The 7,184-nt window shown below is 34.0% G+C and overlaps 1 non-coding gene across 1 annotated transcript; it reads right to left on the reverse strand.

Moving 5' to 3' along the window:
* Positions 1 to 357: 357 nt before the first annotated feature.
* Positions 358 to 547, reverse strand: LOC118643068. The gene has a single exon (XR_004961950.1). It is a non-coding gene; the product is annotated as a U2 spliceosomal RNA (small nuclear RNA).
* Between the last annotated feature and the right edge of the window lie 6,637 nt (positions 548 to 7,184).

Raw genomic sequence — 7,184 nt, forward strand, 5'->3', positions numbered from 1 at the left:
CTAGTGCTTGCATTTGTTTTCTGAAAGACCTAACTGATGTAGATGGATTAGTATCGTTTCCGTGATGGTCACTCAAATGGAGCATATTGTAAATTAGTAGGGGTTTCTTTTACAAGATGAAAGATTATCCAACTCCCATGCAAGTTCAGTTATTAGGCAGTCTTCAAATGTTATACTTTGGGAATTGCCAGTTCATATTGAAGCCACACCCTACTGGGGCTGCACTTAGCCAATAACTAGGGGTCCTAGAGACCTGCCCTACCTTCCCATCTTCCCAAATGCAACTCCTCTCATGACTCTTCTAACTCTAGGACTCTCCCTTATCGTGGCTGAAATTTTCTTTTTTTCTTCCCTCTAGAGGGGTGCACCATTCCCAGAAGTACTGCAATATCAAGTCGATGTGTGGAGTGGATGGAGCAAGCTCCTAGTCCATCTCCAATCCCCAAAACCCATCCAATATCTTGTCCTCGGATAGAGGACATATCAGATATTAAACTGACAAGAACAGACACTACACTTGATCTTACCCAAAAGGCCAAGAAGCGCTGTGGCTGAGATTTTCTAAGATCTATACTGCAACTCAATTCTCCTTCCCTACCTCTCCCCTTTCAGGGGAGACAGACCTGCTTTACCGTTTGCTCTTCCTACATGCTCCTAGTGTTGACTCCCCATTATCTTTCACAGGCATTGCCCCCATTACATCTCTTACATTCCCATTACAACTTTTTGTCTGCTTTTCAAAAGCCCAAACAAATACAGAATCCACCCCATTATCATCTTGAACATGTAAATTTTTCTGTACTTAGGTGGAACCACTGTCCATATTTCCTTTTTATTGCACCTCATTTTTTCCCTCTGGAATTGTGTGATATACATCTAATATTCATAATTCTAGAGCAAGGTACTTTAAATACTTATAAAAAAAAACTCTCTTTTTGTATTTATTTATTTATTATAGTAAAATATTCTCTGAAACTGGCCATTTTCTTCTAAATGTATTTTATTTTGGATGGCATTTCTTTAAAAATCTAGCTTGCAAATTGGATTTTACCCTAACTGCATTTTCAGTCTGAGGTTACAGTGGGACCATACAATTCTGCACTCTGTATTCTGTATTTATGTTAATATAGTCTAAGATCACATTTGCATTTTTCACACCATGCAACAGAATCATATAAAAGCTGCAGTCACCCAGAACTCGTGTATTTTTTTTTTTTTTACAAATACTGGTGTAAAGACATTTTCTTCTTTTCATGTTTTTGCAGTTGTTTCTTTGGAACTAAGCCTGATACTTTATATTTATTCTCATTATATTTCATTTAACTCACTTCGGTTCACCTAACTTATCAATACTATTTCTTATCTATTCTGTCATCTAATATACTTACGACTAATATATTCTAAATTAGTTTCACAACCAAATCCACTCACATGCCATCTCTGTCCCAGGAACTGTTATGTGGAACAGAAAAGCCTCTGTTAGCATGTGTTTAGAGACTTTTTTTTTTTTTTTTACAAATCAACATCAATCTATTTAGCAGCAGTTTTGGATTTGGTCATTCATCCAACTATAGATCCATATAACTGTACATTTATTTATTATTGTTGAATCCATAGTTCATTCTGTTTCTTACAAGATTTTCTTTAGACATTTTATCAAAAATATATATTTCATATTATAGTAAATATATGTATTTGATCAAGATGTATCATAAAAATTTCTTCAATTATTTATTTGATAACTGTTGGGAAAAGGAAGAAGCTGTAGGATAGGTGGTGGTGTAAAATGCTAAGTCTCTTTGAATTTGGTTTTTAGCTAGTTTCCTATCACCTCAAAAGTCTCTAAAAAGTACAGGTACAACCATAATAGGGTACACAACTAACAATGGCTAAAGTTTAGAGGAAGAAGTGGGGCTTTTCTTCCCAACCAAATACACCGATCACCTAGCCAAGAAATTCCTTTTCCTAGGCGAGAAGTAAGCTAAAAGAAGAACAAACACTGTATCATTTAATCTATTTGTCCTCTTTCTTACCTAGTTCCCTACTCAGTCTCCACATTTCTATTTAGGAAAAAGAGGTTCTTAACACTAAGTACAAGAATGTTCTTCCACTGGCCAGGGCAGAGCATGTTTTGACCGTCAACCCCATGCTTTCCTGGAATGAGGAAACAGAAGAAACTCGGCCTTTCTTATCTCTGTAACAAGACGTGTTCAAAGAAGCAGTTTCAAAGTTTCTTTCTTTTCACATAGCTCTTTCTACCTTCAATCCTTACTTGGTCTGTTTTACAATATGTTATCTTTTGCATTGATTCTGATCCATGTAAAGAGTTGGTGAAAAGAAAAAATAGTAAAATGGGTAGAGAGAGACATAAAATAACCATGGATTCCCTATGCACACCAACTTTGTTCTTCCTTTAGTAAATCCTGACCTGATGCTTTAACCCATACATTGACAAAGACTTGTTTTTCTTTCTTGCCTTCTATGTGCAGTTGATTATAATATTGCCTCTTTTTTTTTTTAGATTCAATATTTGGTCTAACAGAGTTATTTGGGGTGTACATAATAGAATACCCAACTGACAACTTTTTAAAAAAAAAATAAAAGTACTGGAAACATTCCAAGTGTCCATCAGTAGACGAATGGATAAAAAAGCTGTGGTACATATACACAATGGAGTAATACGTAGCAGTAAGAAAGAAAGATCTCTTATCCTTTGAGACTACATGGAGGGACCTGGAAAGTATCATCCTAAGTGAAACAAGCCAAACAGAGAAAGACAAGTTTCATATGATCTCACTTATTTGTGGAATATAATGAACATAACAGTCTGAGGAATGGAGTAGTCCCAGGGACGTGGAAGTGGGGTACAGACTGACAATCCCCAGAAGAGCAGAGTGGTGGGGGAGAGATAAACCACAGAACTTATATGCATGTATGCATGAACAGTGGACATGGACAACAAACTGGGGAAAGGGCAGGGAGGGAGGGGGAAGGGGGAATCAGTGGGGGAAAAAGGAGAAACATCTGTAACAAAAATTAATTAATAAAAACTAAAAAAAAAAAAAAAGAAAGTACAAAGCAATCACTCATTTTTTAATCTTTTTCTGGATTAAACTTAAAGAATTCTGATTATAATTCATTCAGGCAACTACTATTTGTCTAACCTTATGATTATAACTGAGATCAGTGATTATTGATCAATTCTGATCTTAAAATTTCTGCTCACACAGCTCTGCATTGTGACACAGTTAAAACAGCTGCTGGGGCAGGAAAGCCACCTTTACAGGACAATGTGCAAGGCAGTTTTGTACATTTTGAAAAAAATATTTTATTTTTCCTCCAGAGGCCTGGATGTGAAAATATAAAAATTAACCTGATCTATCAAAAGTGTTTATGTGACAGAATGTATTACTGCAAATTTACCAACATTTAGCTGTATCTAGAAAAAAAAAAGTATGCTTTTTTGGAGTTGATTTTGTGATTTTAAATGTTCTGCTTCATAAAAATAATTGGGAGGTATGTTTGATGTTCTTGCATTATATTTTCCTCTGTTCTGAAGAAAGAAAACATTTTTAAAATAAGTTCATCATAATCATGTTTGAGAGGAACTTAATCTGATACAGGGCCAGATGGAATGTAGATACATTAATATGACTTTAAATATGACCTTTGTTCTAAGGGAGAAAACAAAGAAGGAATTATTTCAGAAGAAAGTCTAGAAAATAAGTGATTAAAAATATGAAGAATTTGTCAAATTGAACTATAAGCTTAAAAGGAAAGCAATTTTCACAACTCGATGGCAATTTTCTTGTCACTTTTAAATGAAGTTAAAAATCTCTATTTTCATGTGTTTTACAACCTTATCAATATTCTATCTTACTTATGTGCCCTAGGTAATACTCAATTAACTTCTGCTCATCCTATTATGCCTACTACCCTAATGGGATAATTTATTTTTATTTTGTTTTTAATTTTAATTTTAATACTTAGTTTACCTGACTACACATAAATTAGTCTTAATGTAGCATTTAACACAAAAGCTGCACATTAATAATGCATTTCAATACTACTTCCATAATAAAAAAATACTCTAGAAAATAAAACTAATTTAAAATGGTAGAAATAAAAAAAATAAAGTTAAATGATAGAATGCAATATTTATTCTAGTGTATTTTTAAATTAACTAGACATTTGAGCTGCTTAACATAAATATATATATTTTCAAACCTTGTATATTGGAATTTGATGAAGAAATACTATTTCTTAATTCCATTATCAAAATGAATTCAGAATAATATAAAGCAATTGGTTTAAAAACAAACAAAAATAAACACTTTAAAAAATTATCAGTGCAAGAAATCTTATCAAGGTTCATTTACTATTTCTACTAAAGTTGGTATTTTGAATTAAATTATTATTTTTTTAACAATATGAGAATATCTAAAACAAGTTTTTTCAACTTTAGCACTGCTGTTATTTTGGACTGGATACTTTTTTTTAATTTTTTTATCCTCACCTGAGGACATTTTTGCATTTATCTTGAGATAGAGTGGGAGGGAGGGGGGGGGAGAGAAACATTGATGTGAGAGAGACACATCAAATGGCTGCCAACCACACAACCCCAACGGGGCCGGGGACGAACCGCAACCGAGCTATATGCCCTTAGCGGGAACTGAACCCAGCCCTCTTTGGTCGACGAGCTGACGCTCCAACCGCTGAGCAAAACCGGCCAGGGCTTGATACTTCTTAATTGTTGCAGCTGCTCTGTGGATTGTCACATCAACCCCAGTTGTGGCCATTTAAAATGTCTCCAGATGTTGCCAAATGATTTTTGGAGTGTGTGTGTGTGCGTTCTTGTGGGATGGTTATTGTGGATTGAGAATCACTGACCTAAAATAATTAAATTCTGAATATACACAAGTGGTTTTATGATTTTCATAGGTTATATTTCAAACTATCCAACTAATTTTATAACATATACTCAATGTTTTTAAAGAAATCTACATTTCAATTTGAATTAACTTTACTATATTTTATGAAGGTAATCACTTGTAGAAAGTGTAATGTGTATTAAGGATCAAATTTCAGGATAAGAAAGTAGCAAGAGCAATAAAAAAGTTGATTATGAGAAAATGGCAATAGTTTCTCAAACATAGTAGGAAGAAAACACAATTATGGAAGGAACGTATAACACTTTTTTCATAGATGCCTTTCTTCCATAATAAATTTGGTGAGCTGACAAAGATAAAAATAAACACAAAGGGAAATGCTACTGTGTGTGTGTGTATATATATATATATCAGCATGAGATACAATATATATATATAATACATAATATATATCAATATCAAAACAACATTTTCCAAGGCAAATATAAATTTTTTCCTAAAGATATAAAAGGTCACATAAAATAAATGACAAACTTATAACATGGCTGAGAAGTCAAAATTATAGTTCACCACTGCAAATTGAAAATTCAAATTTTTCTTGTAGTTTGTTTCCCTGTTCAGTCATCAACCTGCTTGAGAAAGACATGCAGCAGAATCCTTCTTTTTTTAAAAAAGGTCAATGAAGTGGGTAGAGAACATAGTTTTTCAGGTGGTATCAGAAATTATACTTTATCAGAGAAAGTATAATTTCTGATAGCACCTGAAACACAATAAAATTTTCTGTTTAAAAATATATTCTTCAAAAATATAGGAAGGATTGCTCTTATGAAGAGTTTTTATGTAGATTATTCATGGTCAAAACTTCACATTTCATTTGCCTTTCTTACTGCCTGACACATAGAAAAGTCCTTGTAAATATCCATTAACCCTCATCCTTTTCTTTCTCTTAGACCCAACAAACAGTTATGGACATTGTTATAATTTATGTTTATTTCCATTTAATACTATACTATTTTAAATATAAACATTTATTTATTTATTCATTTATATTTAATTTCTCTTTTGTATAGATTGTGTCTATATTTTGGGATAGTTCCACCACTGGTGCCAAGATCCTGGCCCATATGCCAATGACTTGGATGGCCATGGTATATTTTTGTAGTATACCCTATATATGCCCTCTGCAAGGTTAGCACACCCATCACTCACCTTCTTGGATAAGCTGCTGTGGATAGTTCACAGCTGTGGTCCTCACAGGTAATTGCCTTCCTCCAAAGTGATGCCTTCTCCAAGAAGACGGCCTGGAACCCCAGCCGGTTCATATAGGAACACAAAGGTCTGTCTCTTTGACTCGATGTAGGCTGTCTCTGAAAGGCTACTCAGTTTGGAGCTTCTTGTGCTGGATGAGGCCTCAGTTACAACCTTATTGCAGATGAGCTTCTTTCTCTATCCAATGCTACTTTCAGGTATATGACACAAAGCAACTCCCTAGTAAGTCTCCTATATACATACACTCTCTTTTGGGTAGATGAAGTAGAAAAATTAGCATATGACTTAATAATAAAAAAAAGAATGAACTCTTAGCCTGGTAAAATTTCTATACCAATCTCAGGGCTCTATTAAGGAAAGAGTGGAGCCCTGAGATCAGAGAAGGAAATATCTGGATAGATGCAGGAAATGAACTATCATATATCTTTAAACCAAAGTTGATCAACTTCAGCACTATTGACATTTTTGACCAAGTAATACTTAGTTGTGAGGGGCTCTCCTGTGCACTGTAGGGATGTTCAGCAACATCTTCGGTCTCTACCCTCTAGAGTATGTTTTAGAACATACTTGCATCATCTGTACATCAAGATTTGGCTATTGACTAAGTCAGCAAACACTGCCCCAGTAAACTAAACCAAATTAGATGAATTTACTTAAAAATTGTGTATTTACATTTGGCAAATTTATCTCACTGCATAATAATTCATATGTCTAGATAGATTTCAACAGGCTTTTATTTAAAGTGTTTAATGTTTTCTAAACTCAAAGAGAAAAACCCCAAGCCCATTAATGTTTTTCAATGCAATTATTGGTTCTTTTATTCAAATTCTTGTATCAAGGGTTTCTTCCTAGATTTGTATAAGGAGATGCCAGCAGGCTTCTATTACAAACTGCTAATCTTTCCATGAACAACTCTTAGTTTTGTGGGGGTAGATAATGGTAGTCTGAAAAATTTGAAGTAAATGTTAGCTATTTCCCCCACTACCTCCCCGGTTCAATGAAAGCAGGTTTTAGAGAAAAATCGTC

The sequence above is a fragment of the Molossus molossus genome, unplaced genomic scaffold, assembly GCF_014108415.1.
Source record: "Molossus molossus isolate mMolMol1 unplaced genomic scaffold, mMolMol1.p scaffold_m16_p_3, whole genome shotgun sequence".
In the NCBI taxonomy this organism is placed as follows: Eukaryota; Metazoa; Chordata; class Mammalia; order Chiroptera; family Molossidae; genus Molossus; species Molossus molossus.